The sequence below is a fragment of the Ambystoma mexicanum genome, chromosome 4q (assembly GCF_040938575.1).
Source record: "Ambystoma mexicanum isolate Mex_15411 chromosome 4q, UKY_AmexF1_1, whole genome shotgun sequence".
NCBI lineage: Eukaryota > Metazoa > Chordata > Amphibia > Caudata > Ambystomatidae > Ambystoma > Ambystoma mexicanum.
Genome location: NC_090928.1, coordinates 371,368,032 through 371,395,529, shown reverse-complemented (window position 1 = coordinate 371,395,529; position 27,498 = coordinate 371,368,032). Strand labels below are relative to the sequence as shown.

General features: G+C 46.9%; 1 long non-coding RNA gene across 1 annotated transcript in view; it reads left to right on the top strand.

The window, feature by feature from the left end:
• LOC138468521 (uncharacterized) overlaps nucleotides 1–26,380 on the top strand; it is a 228,529-nt gene extending 202,149 nt beyond the window's left edge. The window contains exons 3-4 of the long non-coding RNA XR_011268298.1: nucleotides 25,402–25,464; nucleotides 25,843–26,380. This is a non-coding gene — a long non-coding RNA (uncharacterized lncRNA). The remainder of the gene's footprint in view (nucleotides 1–25,401; nucleotides 25,465–25,842) is intronic.
• Nucleotides 26,381–27,498: the final 1,118 nt, after the last annotated feature.

Here is a 27,498-nt window from a genome sequence, read left to right as displayed (position 1 = left end):
ATAGCAGCGATGAGCCAGGCTGCTTTTGATTTCTTCTTTTTGGTACACATGAAGAAAATACTGCAGCTATTCTCGGGGTGTTCTATTTTCCATCTCGCCACATATGTGCTCAGCAGAGCCAGCGCAGCTATTACTTATAGTAACTGCTACAAATTCAGTTTTGATGCAAGGGAATAGGTGCTCAGCAGACCCATAACAGCCATTATTCTTGTAACTGCTGAAAATGCAGTTTGGTGGTGCAGGGGAGTTCTGCTGGGCTGGTAAAAGTACCCCACAATATTATGGAGAAAATAAAATACCACTGCACCACCTGCACGTGTATCCCTTCCCCATTTCCCAGCCTGCCATCACCCCAATTATGTGTTGTCAGAGATGTTTTGATGAGACCTCTATCCATTCCTCCCCTCACGACTAACTTAGACAAATCCCCAATTCCCCATTATATGTAACCATTTCTGGTACCCCTTCCCTTTCCTAATAGTATCAATGAATATGTTGAAATAAAGGTTGATATTTACATTGTTGCTGAGTGTATATGTGGCTTTTCTTTTGTTTTAAGCATCCTTTTATGACTCTGGGTGGGCACAATACTGGTGGGGATGACCACAAAAAAGAAAAATGGAGGTGTCATACGGACACCGCACCTGCCCGGGCTTTCCACAATCACAATGGAGGCATTCGTAGGACGCCAATACGGGCCGCTTCTCTGCATCTTGTGAACCACCTGTAATTAGTTGCTTGAGCGCACATTTGTCCATCGCCCAACTTTGTGCATGTGTACTTCCTCTGTGTCCTGGTAATACCGCCCCTGTCCAACATATGCAAAGATATGTGTAATGTACTTTAAGTAGTTAGAGGCACCCACCCACATCCTATGAGTAGCTGTGCACCTGAACATCCCACCTGCTGTACCCACAAACACCCAGCGTGTTCAAAAATGTACGGGGCACTTGTGGTGCACTTTTAATTAGTCCGGGGGGATCCCAATGGTGTCTGTAGAACACCTCTGCATGTGCGCACAACCTATTCCGCCAAATATGTGTCCTGTGGACAGCCGTCCTAATCAAGAGCATTTGCAATGTTATCATGGGACCGCACCCACGCTGCAAGTGGGCCCTTATTTGCCAGACACAATCCGGGCCCCTGGACATTGGAAAAGTACTATTTTCTGCAATATATGCAGTGTTACTGTGAAAGTGCACCGTTACAGAGGTCCTATACTCTGCCCTTGAACATCTAACTATTGCTGGGAAAAGTTAAGAGCCGCTTTCTGGTTGCAAGTGCTCCACAGCAGCCCTATAAAGGCCACACCCTAGAGTTGCTTTGCATTCTGTGTTTGGCTTTCCAGAATAGAGCAGCGGTGCACAGTGCTTCATGCTGAAATTCCTATGTGACCAATTTTGTTCCGCTATATTACCTTTCCAACTAATGGCAACCATGGCTGCTGCCACTGCCTCTAACTCAGCAGCATCCACACCCTCAACCTCACCAGCACCACCACCACCACCACCACCACCACCACCTCCTTCTGAAGGGCCTGGACAAGGGAACAGGTGTGGTAATGTACATGGAGATCAAGAGGAGAACGAGGATAAAGCGATTCCCCATTGCTTGCAGCCTGCGTGAGTTGTGGGTGTGGAAACTATTTACCACTGTAAGAGATGTTCCCAAATCTTGTGCTAACCAGGTGAAACGCACTGAGTACAATAATACGCAGTCACGGAAAACCTGGCTTGTTGTACAGCTATAGCACCACCTCCATGCAGCGGCACCTCAAATCAAACCACAAGGCAGCAGTTCGGAGGGTAGTCTGTTTCGAACAAGGCAGTAGGGTAATGTCAACTACAGCATCCTCGGCATCTGCTCCTGCCGACACAAGGGACACTCCAGTGAGGCAGCGGATCCCTAAACCAGCCTTGCAGGCTATACGCACTGCAGCAGACCCGTACCTTTCAAAGGTCTCTTTATTTTGCGTGTACTGCAACGCGGTACTCTGCAGGGAAAACAACTGCAAAGTGCTATCGAGGCTTGGGTCCGGGAGCATGACAAGGAGTGCCCCCTTCCTAAGTTAGGGCCACCCAACATATTCCTGTGTCCATTTGTCCTTTGTTAACCCATGGTTGGTGCCATTTCCCTAACCTCCCTTCCATTCCTTTCCCTCTGTGTCGTGTGTTGGAAGAATAGGAAAAATGTAAAACAAACAAAAAGGGGGGGGGCAAGGCTCTATTCAGAGCCACCTTTCACAGTTCAAAAATAGAATTCCGGGGGGACATGGCCAACCAGCACACGATGAGGACATGATTCCTTGGTGCTCCGTGGCCGCCAGCCGAATCCTGCAGAAATCCTGGAAGACTGTATCGTTACAGTAGAACAAAGACCATTTCCTAGTGGTGGAGACCTGGGGCATCGCCTGGTTGCAGTGTGGGACACAATCTGAGAACGGAGCTGCCGTTATCGCCGACTGAAACTGCAGCCGAGACCCCACCAAGATGGCCGCTGGGAGAGGGAGGCGGTAGAGGTCGCTGGGGCCCGTTGGCAGAGGTGCCGTGTTTCCCTCCTGGTGAGATAGCCTGCCAACCCGGTCCTGCTGGAGAGAACTGTGACCCGACTGTCCCTGGTCCGGATACCGCTTCCTGGCTGGGCTGACCCTGTGACCTAGTGAAGAGGTTAGACCCCAGCGCCACTGCCTGCCCCCGGCCCACATCAATGGCTGGAGCGGCCTCCTGGGCTGTGGCGAGGCCCCAGAATGGGGGAGAGGTGCTGCCACGCCTGGACCTGTGGCGCGGGGCTGTTTGTGGAAGATTGCAGCTCCCATACTGCATACATACATTAGCAGAAGGAAAAGAAACGTGCCGACGAGTGCGTAAAGAAGCTGCATACAGACGGAGACAGTGGGGCGATGGAGGCAGGGCACACAACTCGGTGGTCACTCCAACGGGGGAAATATGCCCAAACTGCACTATGTAGGCAGCAGCGACCAAGGGTGAGCTGCCTCCTGGGGGATGCCTTGTGCTGCCGGGCCGGGAAGACGGACGATCCGGATATGTGAGGTGAGCCCTGTGGAACAAAGTGAAGGGCACCGGGTGCACCAGGGTGTTATGGACCTCCACCCTTGTAAGGCTGTATGACTGGGGGGTGCACTTGTGGAAGCGCATAGCATAGAGCGCTCTACTGAAGCGAACAGTTCAAAACCCCCCCACCCCCAACTCCGGCTCCATGTTTATACTTGCCCCGGAGCCGCCGCTCTCCCTTCCCACGCGAGACCAGAAGGTGGGAGAGGGCCCATACTGCTAACAAAATGTGGTGGAGAGTTGCACCTGGCATACTACGCAAAAGAGGAAAATTGTGGTAGCAAGAGGTGCACGTGGTGGAAAGTGCCCCCACCCTGCAATGGAGCTGTTCCCACTGTGTGAATAGACACCGGCCAAACAGTGCGTACGCTTGGTTCTAAAGTGGCACCCGTGAACATATGCCCCAGCCTCTGCGCGTTGTTTGAGCAGAGTGCCTGTGTGATACAACCAGGGTGGTGAACAAGACCAAAACATTCAATAACCCACATATAGATGGCATATATTCGCTAAACATGCGGCTTACCACAAGAGTCATGTAGCAACTCTGCTGCACAGACACATGGCGCAACATATGGCGTGACTGAGCTACAGAGTTGTCCTCAGCTCACAGACACATCACGGAAGCACACAATCATACGTCCCCCGGCGGTCCTTTCTGAGAGCAATCAAATACCAGTGATACATAATGTGTCGGAGCATTAACTCTGAAATGAGCAAAGAGAAAGCCAAGAAAGCTGCCACGCAAAGCACAATGGAACAGTACACAACGTCTACCCTGGCCCCCCCGACAGAACAAAATAAACACGATGACCCACAGGGCCCAGAAGACAACATATCTCTCAGGGATGTGATGAAGGCCATCTCCAGCTCGTGCACTTCCATGGAAGTGAAAATGGACAGCATCAGCACAGAATTATCCCTTCTGTGCCACGATCTTTAGAAGCTATCATCCCAAATGGGGGAGGCTGAGACGCGAATATCCGTGGCACAGGATGAAATACGGGGTATGGGCCATCAAATGCGCAATGCATTGGAACGCATCAAATCACTCGAGGAGCGCGTGGAAGAGGGAAGTCAGACGATCGAGAAGGAACAATATTCGCATCCTTGGCCTACCTGAAAAAACGGAAGGCCAAAGCATGGAACTCTTCTTAGAACAATGGCTAGCTGATCTATTTGCTCCAAAGACCCTGTCAAAATTCTTCTCTGTTGATTGTGCTCACCGGATACCTTCAAGCGTCCCGATCCCTGGCGCACAACCACGCACTGTGATCGCCAAGATCTTGAATTATAGAGCCAGGGATGTGGTGCTCCAAATGGCAAGAAAAAAAGGCTCTATAACATACAATGGCTCCAAAACAGCCTTTTTCCCCCGACTTCACCAAAGAAGTTCATAAAGCAAGACAATTGTTTGATCCTTATAAGAAACATCTATAGATGCTGAAGGTGAAGTACGGCCTTTTGTTCCTGGTACAGCTGAAAATTTACCATGGCGGCACATCCATACACTTCACGGACCCAAAAGAGGCATGGGCCTGTGCAACACGTCACCTGGAATGAGACTGGGGCCTATGGAGAAGGCTAAAAAACCTTAGGAATAGACCTCGCCCAAACAGATCACCGGGCGAGAGGCAACAGCAACAAGAGGGGGCAGTACCGCAAAGAGATAATGAATGAACATGTACAATCGACAGACATGCAAGTATACCCGTCGAATGTGAATAACTGCTACACTGCCTCATGACAATGCCAAGATAGGATTGTAGAACACAACTTACAAGACGGCTGGAGGCCTAAGAAAAGCCGCCTCTACCACAGCCCCCCCCCGTTAACGGAGTTAACGCACCTGACAGCAGTGCACTGACTCCAGCGTAGGTCAGGGGAGTCAAGCTGTCAGGCACTAATGCAAATGTGTTGAGTGCTATTAGTTTCTAGACTAATAAAGGGGTGACAAATGCTTCAGTTGGGGTTGGAGTATAGGGAGGGGGGAGTTGGGTATGAGTTATTTGGTTATTGTTTCACGCACAGAGGCATTGTGACCACACCAAACATAAACAAATTAGCAACAGCGCACATGGTAGTGACTGAGGCACAGTCACTTCCCTTAGGATATATTAACAGACCACACTGACTACAAATCCAAGGGGACCACCAATTGGGTCAATCAACAAATGCCTGAAACTTCTGACATGGAATGTCAATGGACTGGGGTCTAGCATTAAGCGGCGCCTGGTGACACAATTCATAAACAGGCAAGCACCCGATATAGTGCTCCTGACAGATACCCAATTGGCAGGAACGATATGCAACCTCTTTAAATGAACCAAATACCGCACTGCGGTGCATGCAGGATTTTCCATGGGCGCTACAGGTGTGTTAATCCTAATCCACAAGAGGCTCCCACTAACATAAACTAAGGTGACCCAAGACACTGGAGGGAGATACGTACACATAAAAGCAACAATTTGGAACCAAACTCTTGCGATAATGGCAATATCCTCCCCACCAGCGCTAATATCTACACTTCTGGAAGAGGTCACGCCCATCATCGCCACAAATGTGGCAGATATCTGGGTATTAGGTGGTGAGTTCAATGAGGTCATGGACATTACAAGAGACCGCACACATATAAGGGGGAGAAATCCCATGTCCAATACGAAACTAGCAACCTTTGCATCGAACTGGGGCTGAGAGATGTATGGCGGGACCTACATGCAGATGCACATGAATATTCCTTTCATTCAGGCGTGCATGCCTCACTCTCTGGTATAGATTATTTTTTTCTACCCTCTCAGAATATCCACAACGCATGTAGTGCTTCCCTACTCCCGATGGGGAATATCCGATCACTCCCCATTACTGATAGAAATTGAAACAGAGAGGCCATGTTCACCACCTGCCTGGCGTCTCAACAACTATTACCTGGGGTTTCCTGACCTGGTAGAGAAAATACGCAATACCACCTCTACATATATTGAACTGAACACGGGCTACGTAGACAATCCTAGTGTACTGTGGGAAGCCTATAAACCAGTACTGAGGGGGGAGATCCTTGCATGGACAGCAGCACAAAAAGGCACACAGGGAAAAGGTGGAAGAAGTGGAACAAGAAGTGACGCGCCGAGAGGCGCAACATGTAAGCACACACACAACAGAGACGAATAGAGTGTTAACACTGGCACAGAAAAAACTGCATAATGTCTCATTAGACTGCGCCAAGAAGGCACACAAAGCTATGAGAACCCGACTGTATGAAACAGGGGAGAAAGCGGGTAAATTACTAGCCTGGTTGGAAAAAAGAGATGAGGGCCATTAACAAATCAGAAATATCAAAACTGCGAACGCCGAAACAGCTTCAACAGACAAAGCAATAGCTTTGCATCCTATTATGAGCAGCTCTACATCTCCCCAACTGCCCTGATAGACACCACGGCGCTAGAGGGGATTACTCTCCCCACACTAGATACTGAACAGGTAGACACACTGGAAGATAACATTACAGAGGAGGAAATATTGGCAGCCATCTCCCAACTCCAAACAGGCAAAACCCCGGGTCCGAATGGATTCCCAGTGGATGTTTGGAAGAAATTAAATAGTGACGATATTGTGCCACATCTGCTTAATATGTTCGAACACTCCAGAACAGCAGGAATCCTTCCGTTAGACTTACGTAAAGCCACCATAATCGTGATACCAAAGGAAGGGAAGCCAGCCACCAGAAGAATGTAGCTCCTATAGGCCCATCTCCCTGTTAAATAGTGAAACTAAGATACTAGCAAAGGTCCTCGCCAACAGACTCCAGAAGGTAATCTCGTCCCTGATACACCCGGACAAGTGTGGATTTATGCCAAGAATATCCACAAGGATGAATATCCGTAAGCTCCACCTGGCACTTGAAAGAGCACCAGCCCTAAGGAATCACTGGCGTTGTTGGCGATTGATTTTGAGAAAGCCTTTGATTCAGTCCACTGGGAGGCGCTGTGGGTAATCATGAGTAAAATGGGCATCGGAGGACAATTCATAAGCTGGTTTAAACTCCTGTACAATGCCCCTATAGCAGCAGTAAGAGTGAATGGCTGGCCATCTAGTAACATCCAGTTGGGAAAGGAAACCAGGCAGGGATGCCCCCTATCCGCCATGCTATTTGCATTAATAATCGAGCCCTTAGCAATAATACTAAGGAATACACCAATGTGGTCGGGATTCCGATGGGACCCAGCTTGGGAAGACAGGGTCTCACTTTATGCTGATGATTTACTGATCTACCTGGGTAACCTGGCGGCAACCTGCCCCATTGTCATACAGTTACTGATACAGTACAGCGGGTTTAGTGGCCTGAAAGTGAACTGGGGTAAAACAATACTGTTCCCAATTAAAGGAACGGATTGCATACCCCCTGAGGGCTCCCCATATAGAGTCGAGATGACACAATTTAGGTATCTGGGCATCCTGATCTCAAACAATTTGGAAGATTATGTATCCCATAACCTATACCCAATTTTGAAGCGGTTCGAGCAAGATGTGAACCACTGGGTGTCGCTGCCACTGACCCTATTAGGAAGGGCAGCTCTCTTCAAGATGTTGGCACTGCCCTGCTTTCTATATATGCTACAAAATGTCCCCTTAGACATCCCCACAGTTGAATTTCCCAAAATAGACAAGGCACTGCGGAAGCTATTGTAGGGGGTAAACATCCAAGGATATCGCTGAACACCCTCCAACACTCGGTGTGGGTGGGAGGGATTGGACTCCCACATATTCAAACATACTACTGGGCGAGTCAGATGGCATCCATAAATGATATATTGCATGTGGACCCAGCAATACCACACATACGAGCAGAGAAAGCGGCAAGACACGGCATGCCCCCAAACGAAAGCTAATACTGCATAGTGGGCTGCCCTCACCCTCGCACAATGACAGCCCACATGGCTCAGATCTGGGTGGAGTCTCAGACATATAGGGTGGGAAAATAAAATCACCCCGGTGCAGCCCCTCTGAAATAATGCTTTCCTTCCCGAGCTTCACAAACTACCTAAATGGGCGAGTTGGGAAACGGCGGGCATAGTAACAATCAAAGAAGTGATAAAAGATGGCAGAATTATACCTTTTCCTGAACTCTCCACCAACCATGGTCTCTTACCAACTGAACAATATCATCACACACAACTATCCCATGCACTTATGAAACATATGCCAAATCTAGCTGACCTGCCAGAGTGTACACCATTAGAAAGGAATATTGTCCTGGACAGTGTGAATGTCAGAACTACATCTGTCATGCACAATGCAATCTCTTCCTTTGCCACGAAAGAATTATGCAATCTGAAGGCAACATGGGAGAGGGATGTGGGTCCACTGCTACCTGAGGACTGGAATTCGACCCTAATGTACCCCAGGGAGATAGCAATATCGGCTCGAATCAGACTAATACAATTGAAAGTGCTACACAGAATATATTATCCACAAGTGTTATTGTACCGCTTGGGCAAAATCACAGATGCCAAATGCCTGCACTGTAAACAAGAGGAGGGTACCTTCTACCACATTCTGTGGCAATGTGCACACATACAATACTTCTGGCAAAAATGTTGTGATAGACTGTCAAGAGCTGTGGGCCGACCAATCCCCAATGAACCCAAATTATTGCTGCTAGGTATTTCGGAAGAGGGGGAAATGACCCGCTTTGAAAGACTATTATTCTCAATGACAACAGGGCTGGCCAAGAGGAACATTTCACAGCTGTGGGGCTCGGAGATTACATCCCAATTTGACCAATGTGTGAAAGATGTGGAAGCCTGTATAGCAATGGAGCGCCGAGTATACACAGCTAGAGGCTGCCCTAACAAAGCCCAAAAAATATGGCAGAGATGGGAACAAACCGGGTATTTAAAATAAGAGAGCAAGGGAACTTTGCTGTGTGGTAATCATATGGAAGGGATATGTTCAATCTGTCAATTTGTCATGTGATGCCTTTGTTGTTTGTTGCTTGTATGTAAAGTTTGATGGTAAATGGTATGTTATAGAGCTTAAATAACAAAATAAAATTTGTCATAAAAAAAATAAAAAAATAGAATTCCAATGAAAGGATGCTGCCCGTCCCGCAGCCTATAAACTCAGCCGACAGCGCTGTGAAAAATGTGAGCTGTGGCTCCATCACAAACATTGCACACATTCCCAAAAGGAAGTGGTGGCTCTGAAAAGAGCCTTTTTGTGTTGTTTGTGTTAGAAAGGTTTGAAGTAGTGAACACCCACTGGGGGAATGCTTGGTTGACTTGCAAGAAGCACTGCACTGCATTCTGGATGTTGGGCAGAAACAGCTCATTGCCAGCATGACCTAGATAGACTCCATCTGCACGAAAAAAGGTTGGTACCACGAAACGTAATGTTTTCATTGTGGAAGGAGAACATGCCAACGTCTTGCAAAAAGGCGCAAACAGCATTGTTCACATTGCACCACACTTTCTACATCTGTGGCCCAAATGAGGAAGAACGCAGCCACATCTGTTCCTGGGCAATGCGACAAAAATTACACATGACTTTGGAAACATTTCCATGACTTGCCAAAGTGTCTCCTTCATTGCAAATGGCAGTGAGATGCCGGTAACATGTCCTAAACTGTTCCCTCCACAATGAATAATAATAATGTCTGGATGTTTGAGTGTCACCAAAGAGGCACAAAGAGGACCCACATGCAGCTAATTCATCCCACGTACTCCATACCAGTGGACATCCACATTATGGAACCCAAGGTGTGCAGCCACTCCACAGCATTCTACTTACACTTTCAACCAATGTATCCAGGAGTCGCCCACAAGCCATACACTCTGTCTTCTGAACGGCAGACATGGTCTACCCTCATCATCTGTTTCTTCGAGCATCACCATTTCCCTTTGTACTATGGCTGATTCTAACTCTAGAGGGATAGTCTGTCCCCCGTCTTCGTCCATAGGTATCTGTGGTCTGAACAAGAATTTGTCTGGTATCCTCACAGTCCTCCCCACTAAACCAGGTAGCCATGTTAGTAGAATGCTCCCCCATAAAGAACACCTCTGCTCTACTGGAACGCCTTGCAGAGCCAATTGCCATGTGAAGGTCAGTATGAATTCACCCACATTTAAGTAGTGTTTTCCATGAGTGGAACACACTATTCCATTGTCAGTAAATGAAATTGTCATGTTAAGTTTTGTCATCAAATCTCTTCCTAAAATATTAACTGGTGTCTGTTGTGAATGCAACAATGGAACAGACATGCCACATTCTCCTATAGAGACTGATAATTCATCAGTAAAAGGAACTCAACTCGTAGCTCCAGAGAACCCTTGAGCATTCATGGAAATTCCCGGCATTGGATATTTTCCCTCCTGTATACATGAACGAGTAGCCAAAGTGTCTACTAGAAAAGAAAAAAATGTGCCTCCTATCGTCACATCAAACCTTGGTTCCTCCTGGGGGTCTGGTGTCACTGATAGTACTGAACACATCAAGTCACCCTGTGAGCTGTCATATTGTGGGTACATGCATACCCCATAACTGTGAAATGATTTTCTCCTACCACAGTGGCACCTCCTATTCTAGCTGTCAGTAATTGGCCTTTGTTTGCATGCTGTTGTGTCTGTATGGGGGCGTGTTGCGACTGACCTTGCGTTGGATTCATTTACACTTGCTCTGATTGCTGTGTCTGTTGCATTCGCGGTGCTTGTGTCTGATACACTGTCTGATCTTGAGCAAACACTTCCCTAGTTTGTGTGTTATATGGTTGAGGATAAGCTGTCCCCTCCTCTTGAGAATTGACCATTCTGTACATTCCATTTGCTCTGACATACCTGAGCAATGTGCCCTGTCATCCCACAAGTCCAACATACAGGGGGAGGCCACCTGACTACTCACCCTTGGCTGAATCCTCCTTGTGCATTCTGATTCTCATTCTGCGCATTTTCAAACGCACCTTGGTTTTTTTGGAATCCACCCCTTCCTCCATATGCCATACGTCTGCCTCGTGGCATGAACCCATTCCCTCCTTGGTCCATCTGACGCTGATTATTTGCCTGTGATGTACCCACTGCTTGCTGCATTCCCAATCCTTCTCCGCTAGTCAATACCACCCACTCCAAGTCAAATTATGACAATTTCCTCTGAACTAATTTGGCTTCCTCAATCTTCCTAGCCTCATCTTTCTTCTTGTTTATCTCCTGCAATAGCCGACAGTGATGCACTATCGTCAACTGTATTTAAGGCCATGGCTTTGCTTCCATTTACACGTTTCTTCATTTGCCTCTGTACTTGCTCGGGCAACCCCATACATAATAAATGGTAAAATAATGCCACCGTTTTTCCCCTAAGGCTCGCACATTTCAAGTTGCCAACGCTCTTGAATATCCTGAATTTAAGCAATAGGGTCTGCATCTTCCTTCATCATACGTGTCATGATTGCACCCATATTTGATGTATCGGGATACTGCACCCTGAGAGTCCTCCAAACATCTGCTCTGCAATTATTAAATGGTGCTCCATTGTGCACTGTGTTTTGTTCTGTCACACTCGAATAGCCTGCTCCCCTCCATATGTCATCAGCTCTCTCCCCAAGAATAGCTGCCAAGAGACCCGTAATGTCCCCTATGGCTAGCATGTTCCCTCCTGTCATTTTCTCTAATTCATATATCCATTCGTCAGCATCCGACGGCAAACTTGGGAGCTTGCACCTTCAATTGTCCTTATCCATCTGCGGCCATGGATTGTACTGTGGTCTCGTTCCCCCTTTTTCCATTAAAGGAAACTGCATAAAACCTAACCCGCATTCGGGTCGCATCATCTGCCTATTCATAGCAGGGACAATCATTCCTTGACTGTCTCCTCGCTTGTAGCGATCTTAACCTGCTCACATATGGCCGTGATTTTCCCTTCTCAATATACAATCATCCTCTGAGATGCTCTGGATACGCTATGGGATCTGGCGTCCTATCCTTAGAATGCACCAGATTGGACCATCTTACTTCTTTGTCGGTCTGCAGGCTTCCCTCATGGGCACACGCGCTTCCTTCCTCTTCCCCAAGGAAGGATTCTCTTTCCTCATTTGACATGTCTAGTCCCCAACTAGTGTGACTCTCATCTCCTTCGCCTTCATCTAAGGTCAGTCTGCTTAAGGATAAGGCTCTGTGCTTGAGGCTAAATGGTTTTTCTTCTTCGCTTCATGATAGGCTTTTTCGATCCTGTCTATGATACTTCCTATATCAAAGTTTTCTTCTTCTAATGCTACTCTGGATGCCCCTGACGTTGCTCCACTTTAATGGAAAAAACTCTTCTATTCTGTCCCATCATATTGCTGGGATTGGCTCTACTGGTTCCTTACAAACTAAGCTAATCTCAAAGTCCTGCTGTGTCCTTCTTCGTTCTAACTCTTCATCTAATTCTCTTTGTTTTCTCACCTCCCTTATAATTCTCTCATCTTCTTCTCTTTGCTCGTCTCTCCTCACGTCTGCTCTCCTTTCCTCCTCTTCTCTTTGTATCCTTTTGTCCCGTCTTTTCTGCGCTTCCTCCTCCTCTCTCTCCCTTTCTTTTATATGCCTATCTTCTATTGCTCTCTGCCTATTGTCGTACTTTCTTTGCTCCTCTGGCCGCTCCTGTTTTTTCTCTTGCTCCCCCTGATACATCTGTTCTTGTTGCTCCTTGCTCTTTCTTTTGAGCTCATTGTTCTTCAAACTTTGTTCTTGCTCTCTGTCTTTTCTATCCTGTTCGTCCTTATCTTCTCTTTGCCTTACTTCCTCGATGCTTTTCCCATCTAGCTTGAGTAATATCTGTCCACCCATCCATTCGTTCTGCACAAGCATTACCTCATCAGCTTTGTCCTTTTCCTCTTTCCATCTTTTAATCTCTCATTCTGATTCTGTCGATGTGTTCGGACTCTCCCTCTCCTCTTCTTTATTTTGTATGATCTTAAAGATCTCCTCTGTTCTCTTACTCTCCTCTGGACTATCGTCAGAGCTATAAGGTGGCGGTTTGTATATCAGATTACTATACCCTGTTGCCGCTTTCAGTTCCTTTAAAGGGTACAACCCTACTTCTTCTGCACTAACACCTTTTACTTCAGGTGAGGTAAGGGGAGCTGGGGGCTCAACACCCTCCTCCTTACACTGGCTAAATATCCACTCCTCAGGTGGTGGATCTTCCCTTTTTTTCTGGTACATTTTCCAGAGCTCTAGGATAGCTAACCTTTTCTCAAGTTTCTTCCCTGAGTTCGCAGTGTGCAAGTTTGTGTTTGTGTTGCAATACTGCTTTTGACAGTGCTCCCCCTTGTGGACATGGCATGAACATCTTATTTGTCGTGCCTTTCACCCATTTCGCACTATGCTGTTTGAGCTTGGGCATGTGTTTTGGCAATGTCTTACATAAATACATCAGGGGAGTGTCTCACATTGTGACGCGTCCCAAATGACTGGCAATACTTACCAGGTTTTATACAATACTTTTGCTTCTTTTCAATATTCTTAAAACAACAAATATGAGCGCACTCAAACAATCGCTGCTCAAGCCTCTATCTTTCCAATTATCTCTGTCTATCTCTGGATTGGTACCAACCGCTTTCCTAGATAGTCTTATGGCTCCTTAACTTCGTTTCAATTCCTTTACAACTTTTGTCACTTCTTCAACACTTCAATTCAACACCTAACACAGACAGACTAGTCGACTTTACACCTTTACTTAAAAAATATTCTGTGATCACCTTTTTTCTTCTCACTCCTAATCAAATATCCTGTCACATGATTTAAGTCATCTCCTTATGTGAACCTGTTCACACTTAGCCTAGTGACTCTCATTAGAATGTGAGACGACTTCTTCTAGACCTCCTTGGGTCAGGTTTCCGGCCGCTTCTATCTCCATCTCCATAAAATATTTCCTGTCACTTTTAAATTACCACAATCTGGAGCCACGAGGGGGCACGGACATGAGCTGGGCTCCACCGTCGCTCTCCACCTCAGAGGCTGATATAAAGGGTCTGAGCCCCCCTTGCAGCACCTGGACATAGAAGCCGACCCCCCACGAGATAGCTAACGCCACGAGGCCCTCTGGGTCCAAAAAACGATTTCTGTAGCCCCCAGGGTTCTGAGGCTTTACCGTCTCCCCAGCAGAGCGTGGCCAAGGCCCAGGAGACGTGGGCGTGCACCTCCATGTGAAGGCGGCATGGGCCCGGAGGGGGATGAGCCATGAGCAACAAACTTCTAAGGAGTTGAAGGAGCCCTGGGCTTCAGCAGTGCCTCCAGCCCCTGCTGTCCTCCTGACAATATCTGTACGAACTGTTACACCTTGAGAGCCGCATCAGTGGGGTGGCCCCCGCTTTGGCCGCACCCGCGGTGAGAGACGATCAAGCCCACTTCCAGAGAGCACTCCCGCTCTAAACGAGTGACCAACGCGTCCAGGAAAGGAAACAGAGGAGCATACGATCCGAGTCGGAGCACCAACGAAAAGGTGAGTGATGCCCGGGCCCCTGCCTGGATCCCCCGAGCTTCCCTGCTGCTTCACCTTGCTGAGACGGCCCCTTCAGCCACTGGGGGCTCAGGCCATGGTCAGGGGTGCACTCTGGGGGTACAGCTACTGGACGTGGCTGCCTCCCCCACAGTTTGAGGGTGGGGGACTGTGCCACCTCGCTCAGAACGCCCAGCATCCTGGGAAGGTCCTGCAGCTGCGCACCGATGATACTGTGCCCCCCCACCTCCCGCTGCAGCAAGGACACCAGAGGGCCTGAGGGGCCATCAGTGGGCCTCCCACCCCCCTGATCCCTCAAGTGCTATGGGTCAGAGCCCCCTGGGGAGGGGGAGAGCCCACCTCAATTTCAAAGAATAGAGCAGTGCCCCCCAAGAACCAGGATCACGTTAGGGAGGCTCTGTGTCCCTCAGCACACCGGGTGGAGACCCACGCCAGCTCCTCGGACTGTGGGGATACAGCACCTCAGACTTACAGCCAGAAGTCGGATTCCTGGCAGGTAGGACCAGTGGTGGAACACAGAGGCGCCCCGCTCACCACCAGCCTCAATCGTGACGCTGGACGAGGACTAGGTTGAGCGTTCACTGAAGGTAACTGCCCTGAACCACAAGCCACCTGGAGACCACACTCCTTCCAAGTTTCTGTGTAGACCTGGCTGGAGCAGCACCTCCGGTCCTACCATGCCAAGTGGCGTCTCTCTCATCCTCCATTGCAGCACAGGGACAGAGGGGAGAACTCCACGTTCAGCCTGACTTGGCACATTCTCTGCCCCGGCACACCACCCACAAGATCCTCCTGAACCAAAAAGGAATGCAACATCCAGAGTAGGCATATGTCCTGGGCCGGAGCCCTCCAGCGGTACCGACATGACCAGCCACTGACAAAGCACCAGCTAACCATGTCAGATTCACCACCAGTGGAAACAGAGGAAGCCCAAGCAATGAGCAGAGGCCCTGCTGGAAGAAATCAAGGGCTTTAGAGCAGACATTGGGAAGAAGCTTGAAGGAAAGAGAAGAAGATCGACAACATGGATGACCGAATCCAGGGGCTGGAGGCCAATCGAATATCGGTAGACCTCCTGGAGACGCAGTTTGACATGCGGATGGCTGAACTTGAAAAGAAGGAGGAGAAATGTGCACTCAAACGGGATGACCTGGAAAATCAAGCGCGCCGCAACAAGCTAAGATTCCTCGGCCTCCCGGCGCGAGACGGGGAGACCAAGGCAGAATTCCTCAAATCCATTATTGAGGTGGTTGAGAAGCTCTTGAATGAGGATAACATCAACAAGCCCACAATTGACAGGGCACACAGAGTGGGAACAAGCACTAGAGGTCCAAGATCGGTGCTAGTAAAGTTACACTACTTCACAGAGAAGTCCAAGATTCTGGAGGTGGCACGAAAAAAAAGGGGTGTGATTAACTGGGGGGCGCCATGATAACCATCTACCAGGACCTCTCGGCATTTACCCTCAACAGACGTAGACTATGCAGCCCCTTAACGAAATGGCTCCAGTCAAAGGGAGCCTGATACAGATGGGGCTTCCCCTTCTCTCTTTCTTTTGAATACAAGAGGTACAAGTATGCCCTAGTCACAGAAAATGACATACAACGGGTGACCCAAGAATTCCTGGGGGATCCTCCTCAGGGGAACAGCACGTCAGAAGCCTGTGGAAGGGAATTGACATAGTCACAAAAGGCAAAAGGCCCAGTGGAGAGGCGCTGAGTCCGGGGGAAACAGAAAATTCAGGAGGGTTGCCCCAGCCTCCCCTTCATCATCAAAAGGCTAGAGTGAAAATCTGTGAATTCCCTGGAGCGTATGAACTCTACAACCCCGGGGCCGGTGCACCAAGGCACTACATAACAGACTCCAGGTGTAGCCACCACCCCTTTCGCCTCTGGCCCATGAGTCGCCACCTAGTGACCCAGAAGCCGGGGCGAGGCCCTGGTGGGGAAGTATTACCCCGGGGACCCGCTTGGTGCACAAGATTTGTTGTAGTATGGCCTGTTGGGGTGGGTGGGGTTCAATCTGCATGTTACCGTTGCAATGTTTAATGGGGGGGTGCTCAGTGATGATTCTTCTTAAATAGCAACCCAGCTGTGAGGTGGAAGAGGCTGGTGGCCTGGCACAGCAACAATTTTCTCATCGCATACAGACCAGGTGCTCGGGGGTGGGGGGAGGAGGAGGCTGGAGTAAGGGGGAGTTGAGGGTTTGGTTCATTTCTTTTTTTATACAACCAGGTTTGAAGCCAAGTCTTGGAGGGGCAGGCATTGGTCCTCCGGCCATGGGTCCCTACATCACTGGCTTAGACGCACAAGTCAAGGCAATCACATGCACAGGCAGGAGACCCTGGACATCTTTAAATGGATGACTCGTAAGTAGACTGGTGCTGGGCTCTCTCAATGCTCGGGGCTTAAACTCTCCCCACAAAAGATCGCTGGTGGTGAGAGAATTTAACCGGTCAAAGCTACACTTTTTGTTCTTACAGGAGACCCATTGGGTACCCTTGAGAGCCAGAACAATACAAGACATGTTCCACGCATCAGGCCCTACCAAAGAAAAGGGGTGGCCCTGGTGGTGTCTAGGGAAGCCCATTTGGCGCAGACCTTGCAGAGGGGCACTACCTAATGGTCAAGGGTGGGATTAGAAGAGAGGTGGTTACATTAGTTTCAGTCTACTCTCCGAACGAGGCACAGGACCAGTTCTGGGAGGGGGTGGGTGTCAAGATAATGGCGTTTGCAGAGGGAACCCTGTTTGTGGGAGGTGATTTCAACATAGTTCTACACACCACACAGAAAGAGAGGGCCCATATCTGGTTTCCCCCATCCAGTATCGACTAGCAGCCCGAATTCAGCAGGTCAATGAGTACCTGGGCCTCTCTGACAACACATATGAGAAAACAGGGTCACGCCCCCTATTTACTTTCTTCTCCAAAGTCCACTCCACATTCTCAGGGATCGATTATATCCTAGTAGACGAGGGCACGCAGCAGCGAGTGTTCGAATCATTGGTAGAAGCGATTCCATGGTTGGATCACGACCTAGTGAAGACAAAAATATGTGTCCCCACGAAAACCTTCTCGACACCATTAAAGACACCATTAATGAATTCTTTGAGATTAACGACAAGGGGGAGGTGAGTGTAGCAGGATTCTGGAAAGCCTTCAAAGCAACGATAAGGGGGTCGCTCATCAGAATGGGTGCAAGGTGAAAAGAGAAAGGGAAAGGGAGGCGAAGATTCTCAGGGAGAAGATTGGGGCCATCCAACCGGAGGGAAACTCTGATCCCAGATGTTCCCGGGCAAATGAGCCGAGCTCCAACAGCTCAAAGAACAATTGAGAGTTCTCATGGCAGCCCAAACAGAATGCACATTGGCCTTTTTGAAACAGAGATACATGGAAAAGGGGGGAAAAGCTGAGAAAATCCTGGCATGGAAACTAAGGGAGCTCAGGAGCAGTTGTAGGGTAAATACATTGACATCAGCGGAGGGTTTGAAGCTCCTGGACGACTCCCAGATAGCAAAGGAGTTACCAGCATTTTAACACTGGACTGTACACATCAGAATATAGCGGGGACGTCTCATGAGCTGACTACTTTCTTGACCCTCTACCCATCCTGCACTTATCCCAAGAACAGGTGGAGCCTATGGAAGCTCCCATCACCCCCTAGGAAATAATAGACACCATTTGTGGAACAAAGGGAGGCACTACTCCAGACGTCAATGGCTTCACAGTAACTTTTTACAGGTTTTCCACTCCACGTTAGCCCCCTTTATGGCCAAACTGTTTAAAACTATCTTGGAAACAGGTTCCCTTCCCACTCCATGTCTGCAGCTCTTATTGTAGTTATTCCCAAGGAAGGGAAGGACCCAACTCAGTCCTCCTCGTGCAGGCCCATTTCTCTCCTAAACACTGATGTGAAAATCCTTGCCAAACTCCTCGCGAACAGACTTGCTCAACACCTCCCCATGTTGATCCATGATGACCAAGTTGGGTTCATCCCGGGCACACAGGGGGCGGACAACATTAGAAAGACCATAGCCTTAATGCACGAAGCGTCACAGAAAGACTTAGATGCCCATCTCCTGTCCATCAACTCAGAAAAGGCTTTCAACCTGGTTCAATGGCAGTATATGGGGAAAGTACTGAAGAAAATGGGACTAGGGGAAACATTCAGAGCGTGGATCGCAGTACTGTACAACACCCCTACGGAGAGAGTGGAGGTTAATGGGGTAATCTCATCCCCCTTCCATCTCTCCAGAGGTACCAGGCAAGGATGCCCGATCTCTCCCTTGCTTTACGCCCTGGCATTGAGCCCCTGGCCATTGCCATCAGAATGGATAATGGGATTGAAGGTATTAGAATTGGGGAACGAGAGTTTAAACTCTCTCTGTTTGCGGATGATATCTTGTGCTACCTCTCCAATCTCCCGAAGTCCCTGCCATGCTTACTAGACAAAATTAGTACCTTTGGCAGATACCCGGGCCTTAAGATAAACCCATCCAAGTCCAGTCTTATGTCCATGGGTGGGCAAGATCGAGCCACAAGGGGTAGAGAAACAATAGGGGAATACGAGTTGAGAAAAAGTCCTCCCTGTACCTGGGGGTGTACCCCCAAGGGATTTGACTGCCACGTTCAACCTCAATTATGCCCCAGTCTTGGAAAAGATTCAAGCGGACCTACTTCGCTGGGCCCCTCTCATGCCCTCCTGGTTCAGCCGGATGGTCTTGGTCAAGATGAACGTCCTCCCACGCCACTTATACCTGTTTACAGCAGTCCCAATCTCATTGCCCCACCTTCTTCTCGGTGCTCCAAGGGGCAGTTCAGCATTTTATCTGGAAAGAGAAAAAACTGAGTTAAGTACTCAATGTTGACACTACCCAAGGACTACGGGGGCTACGTGCTCCCGGACTTTAATTTATACGATAAAGCGGCACAACTCTGAGCCTTAGTAGAACATTTGAGGGGGAAGGCTGAGACCCAATGGGCATATATAGAAAACACCTACACTCAGCCCAGGAAAGTGAGGGACTTCCTAGGGGCCCCTCCTATGGGAATCCCCGTGCAAGTTAGATCTCACCCTACGCTGGCAGTGCTCTGGGAACTATGGCATCCCAACAAGGCAAACTGACACATCTCCTCCTGGCCCCTCGCCCCTGACCTCGTTATGGGGCCCTACCATTGATTTGGGCATGGTGGGGCTGCATCACGTGCAGTCCCTTTGGATTGAGGCCTGGTGTGGACGACTCAGCAATTTAGGGAACAAACCTTTGTTGACTGAGTCCTTGGTTGGGCCTCCGGCCCCACCCCTGCTGTCAGTCTTTGAATATCTCAGTGTGAAGGACACCTTGACAGACCCCAAATGGTCCAATAAACTCTCACGCCCCCTTACCCATTTCGAGCAGATAGTCTCCTAACAAACTACTAGTAACGGAGTGCTCTCCAAAATATATAGAGTGTTAATCACAGCGGATCTTGAAGGGAGGCAGAAATTTGAATCCTTCTGGACGGAGAGGGTGTGGGAAGAAATAGACAATGCAAACTGGGGCTCACTTTGTAAAGCAGTGTTAGCAGGATCTCTCTACACAGCAGCAATGGAGCACAATTTCAAAATGGTACATGCTTGGCATCTCCCGCCTGATAGACTGTCTAAGATGTTTGGGGGAGCCTCACCACTTGTCTGTCTGAGAGGGGATGTGGGCAGTGGGGTACATGGTACTATATGTGGTGGGAATGCCCAGCCATTCAAATTTACTGGACCGAGCTCCTGAGCTGCATTAAAGACATGATAGGCTTCTCCCTGAATCTGCATACCTGGAAAACCTTGCTAGTATCACCCGCCCCTGACTCGGGCCTAACAGCCATCCATAGAGCTCTGGAAGTCATGTTGATAGCGGGTAAATTTGCAGTAGCGCAGAAATGGAAGCACTCGCAGCCCCCGTCCAAGAAGGAGTGGCTTGCCAAGTTATGGGCTATCTTTGTGTATGAAAAACGAATAGCAATGATAAATGACAAAATGGACTCTTTCCCGATGGACTGGAACTGTGTATTGTTGAAAGAAGGGTGTGAAGTTCTCAAATTGTAACAAGCAAATGCTACCAAATGCTACTCTAGCCCCTTAACACTGCTCACCAAAGCTGACCACAGGAACGAATCATGAGGTCCACCTCCTACATAGAGCCCAGTGGACCGGTTACCGGTTTAAGCATTTGTCCAAACCTGCCTTATCTGTATGTTGATCCTAATAATTGCCAAACTGTTAATTACTTTGCAGGGGAGGGAAATGGGTTGGGGTGGGGCTGGGAAAGGATCTATTGGGGTCAGAGAATGTAGAAAATCCTCATTGTGTACTAATCGCTCAATATTACAATGGTCATTATATAAATGCACAATAAAAATGTATATGGAATAAAATAAAAAATTACCACAATCCTGTCCCCTTAATTTGCCATTCCCCTCAGTCTCCTCACCATTCAGTCGTTTGACTCAAGGCCATCGGTATCATCTCCTCCTCCAACCAACCACTTTTGCCTTCGGTCCGCAGAGTGCCTGTGGAAACCAGGTAGGGATTTCATTAAAGAGGGACCCTACCCACCATCTCGGTTTGTCTTTCAAGATTTCTATTCAGCCGCTCTCCACAGTAAACCCTGCAATCTTCCGGCTAGATGATAGGTGGTTTTCCAATCGTCTGAAACTCTAGAGCTAACAGGTCGATGGGTCTGAACCATCCTACCACTGCTACCACGTGAGATTAGGGCCCTTATTTAGGTAGCGTGTCATGCAGATGGATGGGAAACAAAATAACTCTGTACACCAATAATCAGACCAACTCAGGATAATGGCAAAGTTTGTTTACTGTTTTATCATCAATTGTCTAAAAGAGGGAGTTACAATGGACATCATCAGGCGTCCCACAGGGTTCTCTCTAAAAGCATTTCATCAGAAACAACACTTTTATAGCAAAAACTCATCATACATGACATCATACTACGTGGCAAATATGAACAACCTACGGGGGATTGTGGTTGGCTCAAGGGGAACATCTAAGTATACTTTCTATAAGAGGTTGGGTTGTGATTGGGTCTCTACAATCAGGTGGACAACTCATGTCCACCCCTGATGTAAGTCATCTCTAACACTTATTAGAAATGCAGCACATCATTGGCTCTTGAAACTATAAGGCACTGCGTTATATGGCCCTCTACAATTGGTTGGCACCCTTGTGCCCTTCTTGAACATTCGGTTCACTTAGCAGCCTGTGAGATCAGATGCAGGTGCCTGGAAGGGGACTTGACTTTACCTCCACACCCAATTAGCCCATCATTTCCCATCACCCATGCCTTCTGCCATGCAGGCTGTCTTTGAACTTGGCCTTGCAATGTATTCTCCTCTCTGGGAATATAAGTACGAGCACACGCGTATCATAGAACTGCGTGCCCAACTCTATTTCCATCCTGGGCTAACGTGACAGAAGACCGCAATTCAGCCCATTTTATAGCATTTAATTGTCTTGAATGAATACACTTGGCACTCATGGTATTCTTTCTTAGCACCTTAACAAGGGATGAATTAGCTTCTCACGTGCTCTGCCTTCAAGAATAGATAACCGTCTTGGCTGCCTTCAGTCTTGACACCAGGCCAGACAGCCCTTCTCGTTTGTTCCATGCTCCCAGCTAACTCTTTGCTGCAACATGGTTTTCAGCCCTTCTCTTCATGGTCTGAACTTGCTAAAATTGTGACACTGATGTCCAGCTTCTATATAATGGCGGCTTCGCCTGCAGTCTATTCGCTACGTATAGCCAGCTTCTTAGATTACCTGGTCTACTTGGTTTGCTGCATCTGTACAGTTATTGAATGATTTGTATTTTCTACAGTGCTCTTCATACGTGCAATCTTCGGTTTGCACATGAAAGTTTACTTGATTCTTTACTTTGTCATCAGTTTCTATAAGGTGCATACATTCTCTTCTTCAACCAGTCTTCTCTGTGTGTCGTGCTCGTTCTGGTCACCTCACCAACTTCTCTTTCTCTCTTTTTCATATTCCTTCGGGGATCTCTTCCGAGAGATTGTCATCTCTTCTGGAATACATCTGATAGGGTTTTCTTAGTGGATACCTCTTCTCGAAGACTCAACGCGGAATAGTCACAACTGCTGGTGTGAAGCATGGCACTATTTCAGGCTTCCAGCATACAGGTAGTAGGGGTGAGGGACTTCCTGAGGGGCAGTTGGCTGATCCTCTACTCTATTATCAAGAACACATATCATGACATTACTGAATAACAAAATGTCTTTATACAAAGACAATTTCCCTGTGATAATCAAGCGCTAATCATAGCACAAATATTGCTAAATCAGTGATTTTGTACCAACAACAGAATTATTTCCAATAGCCGGCATATATGGAGACTAGTGAGCTTTGTCATGGCTAAATTACAACAATCATGTCTTTGTTCATCAGTAGCTTCATAATTGTATGCGCCCACCCTCCTGCATTAATGGAATGACTTTCGTTCTGGCCTGTTATTTTTCACTAGTCTTTCCTGTGTGGGTCTGTATGTCCCATTCAATTCATTTGTTACTCCATCATCTTGACTTCACTGATACTCAAGTTATTTTGTTGCTCAAAACTTTCTGTGTGTTTTCAGTTATTACTCCATACAAGTGGCCTTTTGGCATTTTTCAGCGTTTTCATGTCCTACATATAATGATTCCCCTATCCATCCCCCTATATCCATCTCTCTCCTTTTCTCATGTCTATCTATGCATCTCCATATCTCACTGTATCCATCTCTTTATGTCTGTCCTTGCCAACCTGTCTTTGCATGTTTCTATATGAGCAGTTCCAACGAGCTCCATCATTCTCTCTGTTTCCATCTCTAGTAATATTTCTATATGCATATAAATCTCTCCATCTACCTCTGTCCATCTCTGGATCTGCCTCTCCATGCATCTATACTGCTTCCTCTATCAATCTCTACATTCATCTCTTTGTCCACACGCATATTTATATTCATCCAGCTTTTTGCTTCTCAGTGTATATATCCATCTCTTTATTTTGTTTGCATGTCTCTATATGTTAATATCCAGCACCCTTGATCGATCTATATTGTCCATCCATATCGCTCTATAAATGTTACTCTATGTATCTATTGATATCAATCTACATTTCCATCTCTGTCTATCTATATACCTTTATACATCGCCACGTATGCATGTCTCTATGGCACTCTATCCATCTCTCCCTGCCAATGTAACTCTTTTCAGATATATCAATGTATCCATTGATCTCTCCTAATCCATCTACATTTATTCATATCCCTGCATACATCACTCCAGGGTTCTATATTACGGGGAGCTGGGAGCTATTTAGCTCCTACTGTTACATAGAAGAGCCTGGTTAGCTTGATACCAACATCTACCAGGAGCTACTTTTGGATTCCCATGCCAACTGAGGCCGAACAAACACACCAATATCAATGAAACTCTGTGCATTTGGGAAAATCTTTAAACACAGCTATTCAACATTAGAAGCATAGGGGGTCATAAATATTGGACAAAATAATCATGGTTGCCTTTTATGTGGAAATCCATGGCGCTAAGGGACCATGGAGTTAATTACGCCACCGTAATTTACGGTGGCGTAATTAACGCCTTCCCCACTCCCATTATGCCCTATGGGGCAAAAATGGGAATGGGGAAGGGTAAATGGGGATTGGGGACTTACCGCCCCGCCAAGGTCGGAATGGGGCGGTAAGTCCGCCAACCACCATGGCGTAAACGTAGTTTACGCCATGGTGGTAAAGTCACGGCCCAGGCGGTAACTTACCGACTTGGTCGTAATGAGGCCCCATATCTGACATCCTGCCTCCACTGGTCAGTGCACAAACTCCATACCTGGAATCTTGCCACCCCACTACGAAGATTGCAATCACCATACCTGTAATCCTGCACCTTCACAGCCCATTGCACACAACCCATACCTGGCATCATGCCCCTCCACTACCAATATTGCATTCACCATACCTGTAATCGTGTCCCTCCACCACCAAAAGCACACGTCCCATTGCTGGCATCATGCCCCCTACTACTCAGAGAATAAACCCATATCTGGCATCCAGCCTCCACACCACCCAGAGCATAGGCTCTATGCCTGGCATCCTTTCCACCATCACCAAGACTACAAGTCCAACACATGGGACCCTGCACCCCCACCCAAAAGCCAGATCAGAAACCCAGTACTGGGCACCTGTTGGTTCTGAGGCGTCAGCACGTAAATGCATTTCCCTTCAGTTCTATGCTGGCTTTCTCCATAGAGAGGATGCCAGCAAGGCAACCCAGGCCCACAACTGCCGCCTGGGAGGGTGGGTCTAGAGGTGGGCACAAGGGGAGGCACAACATTTTGTAAGTTAAGAGTGTGCCTTCCATGCCCCTACCATAGAGACAACACTGTGTAAAAGAGTACTTGGTTTTTGCAATTGTAGACAAAGATGACTCTATATTGTGAACCATTACTATTTTATTCAAATAACAAAAACCGTGTTGAATTGTCATTGTTAATGTAGGACACTGTATTAACTAGATTAAAACAAGTTAGTCATTAATGATTTTACCCAAATAAATTTGACTGGGAGAACCAGTAATACTCTCTTTGCAATGTAAAAGTGGCAGACCAGCAGTAACACCAAACCACTCTCCCGCATGTGCATGATAAATTAACAATGGTTTGATTAAGAAAATGTATATTAATAGTAACGTTTGAAGTAAATATAATGTTCTGGTGAAGAGTAAAAATATTGTCTTATTTTTTACGTAGAGGTGATAATTGAAATAAGAACATAATATTTTTCCTTTCTGCAGTAAAAACAAAACCAAAAGCAAAGGGGACCTTGGATTTGTGAACATACAAAGAAGAGGCTCATTGTAAGTTGTCTCTGATTCTCTCATAGTAAAAATCCCAAGGATAAAATATAGTAAGTAAGCTGAAAGAAAAGATAAGATGGACTTGAAAGAAATAGATTTGGACAAAATTACAGTTTGTATTCGTAAGAGCTGTCGTTAGAGTGCAACCTGCATTTTACATTGTTAAAATGGAAAGTCAGCAAATCATGTAAGCAATGTTTGCGGTATTACAGTATTCATGTAAATATGTGCTTTGGGAAAAACAATGTGCAACATTAATCTTCAAGTTGAGGCAAAAACAGTAATTTTTTTATTTAAATATAACGTATTCATAAAAAGTACTTTTTGTGTTATTGATTTTGACAATGGGTACTAAAATATATTTTCTTTTCTCAAAAGTACATAGTTACGTCATAAAGATGTGTGTATGTCATGGCAACCATCAGCCCATCGATTGGGTTCTTAAACCAGAATTGGAGTTTCACCTTCATGAACGGATCAATGATTTCCATCTTCTGGGATGATCGAGTAGCCTAAATGTTGCCAATTTGCAGTGTCTGTCATCTGGACAAACATGTCAGCATTTATTCAATAAAGACATGCGGATAGCAAAGTTTTGTTGCTAATGGGTAACAAAACTTTTTTTATCCCAAATGGAATGCCATGTGCTTCGATAAAAAATAGATGATACAACAGAATGGAATTTTATTTTACTCCATGGAACTTAAACATGCACAATTCAAGTACTGGGATTAAAACATTAAAGAATGGAATCATAAAGATTGCATAGAATGTTACCATGGACCTGAACATGACTAGTATGGCTTGGAGTAAACAAGCTGTTCTTCCATTGATCATGTGCAGCAAAAGTTTGAATGTCTCAGTTGGATGTAGTCAACTGTTTCCATTGCATTAATAAATATAATACATTTGTAAATTCTTGACTATGAGAAGTTATTGAAAAGTGTATGTTGTTTTCTTCTTTCTATGAAAAGTGAGTAAACCTTTGCTGTGCATGTGTATGTGTGTGTGCATGTGTGTTCATCTTCTGTGTTTTGCATTAGGTAACTTGATGACATAGTTGATGACAGCGTACGTTTGGCTATGCTGTGCACCAATGTCATGGTGGCCAGCTTCTCAGCACGTTTTGGAGGGTGGTCTGTGTCCTCTGCAATGGTGGTATACAGGACCCAGGCAGTCCCAGCCATTATCTACTGTGCAGAACTGTGGGGCCACACGTCAACTGCTTCCCTACGAGTAATGGAAAACACATTTTTGAAACGTCTCTTAGGCCTCCCAGTCAGTGCCTCGTCTGCCCCACTGGCCCTAGAGCTCGGCCATGTAAAAATCAAATACGAGGTAATACTGAAACCTCTGTTGTATTGGATTAGGAGCTGGAGTACTGTCGAAATTATGTCATATAGAGAGGGTCTAGCAGAGGTCTAGTCTATGGAAGGCGCAATGCATATACCATGGTTGAAGCATGTCAAGCAGCTTTCTACGATGTTAGATCTTGATTCCCTGTGGCATGATTGTCCAAGTATAAAACCCCAATCTAAAACATTGTTAAAGATGAAATTCCATGATTGGGTACTAGAGACAAGACTGGACAGCTGCTATGCAGACAGATCTTCTTCCAATTATATGATGGTGAAATCCGACATGGCCATGCAGCCTAATCTTGAATACCCAGCAGGAAAAAAGAAGAAAGACACTGGGGAAAGGGGCTGTCTTCGTATTGTCCTGTATGTCCCACCCTAGTCGAAGATGAAGCGCATTCCAATCTCTTCGGCCCACTGTATAAAAATCTGAGACTTAAATTGTTGAAGCCATTAATAATTTCGCAGGTGATCAATTCCACGAGAGAGGCTCTGATTGTCATGAAATTATGTTCGTCTCCCAATACTTTTTATGCAGTATCCATGTTCTTACTTGCTGCCCTCAAAAAAAGGAAGAGTTTGCTCAAAAACTTTTAGAGAATAACCCGTCGTATTTTATAGTATTAGAAATGTTGATCTGTGACTTATCCCTTAAGTGCCAAGGACGAGTGTGCTC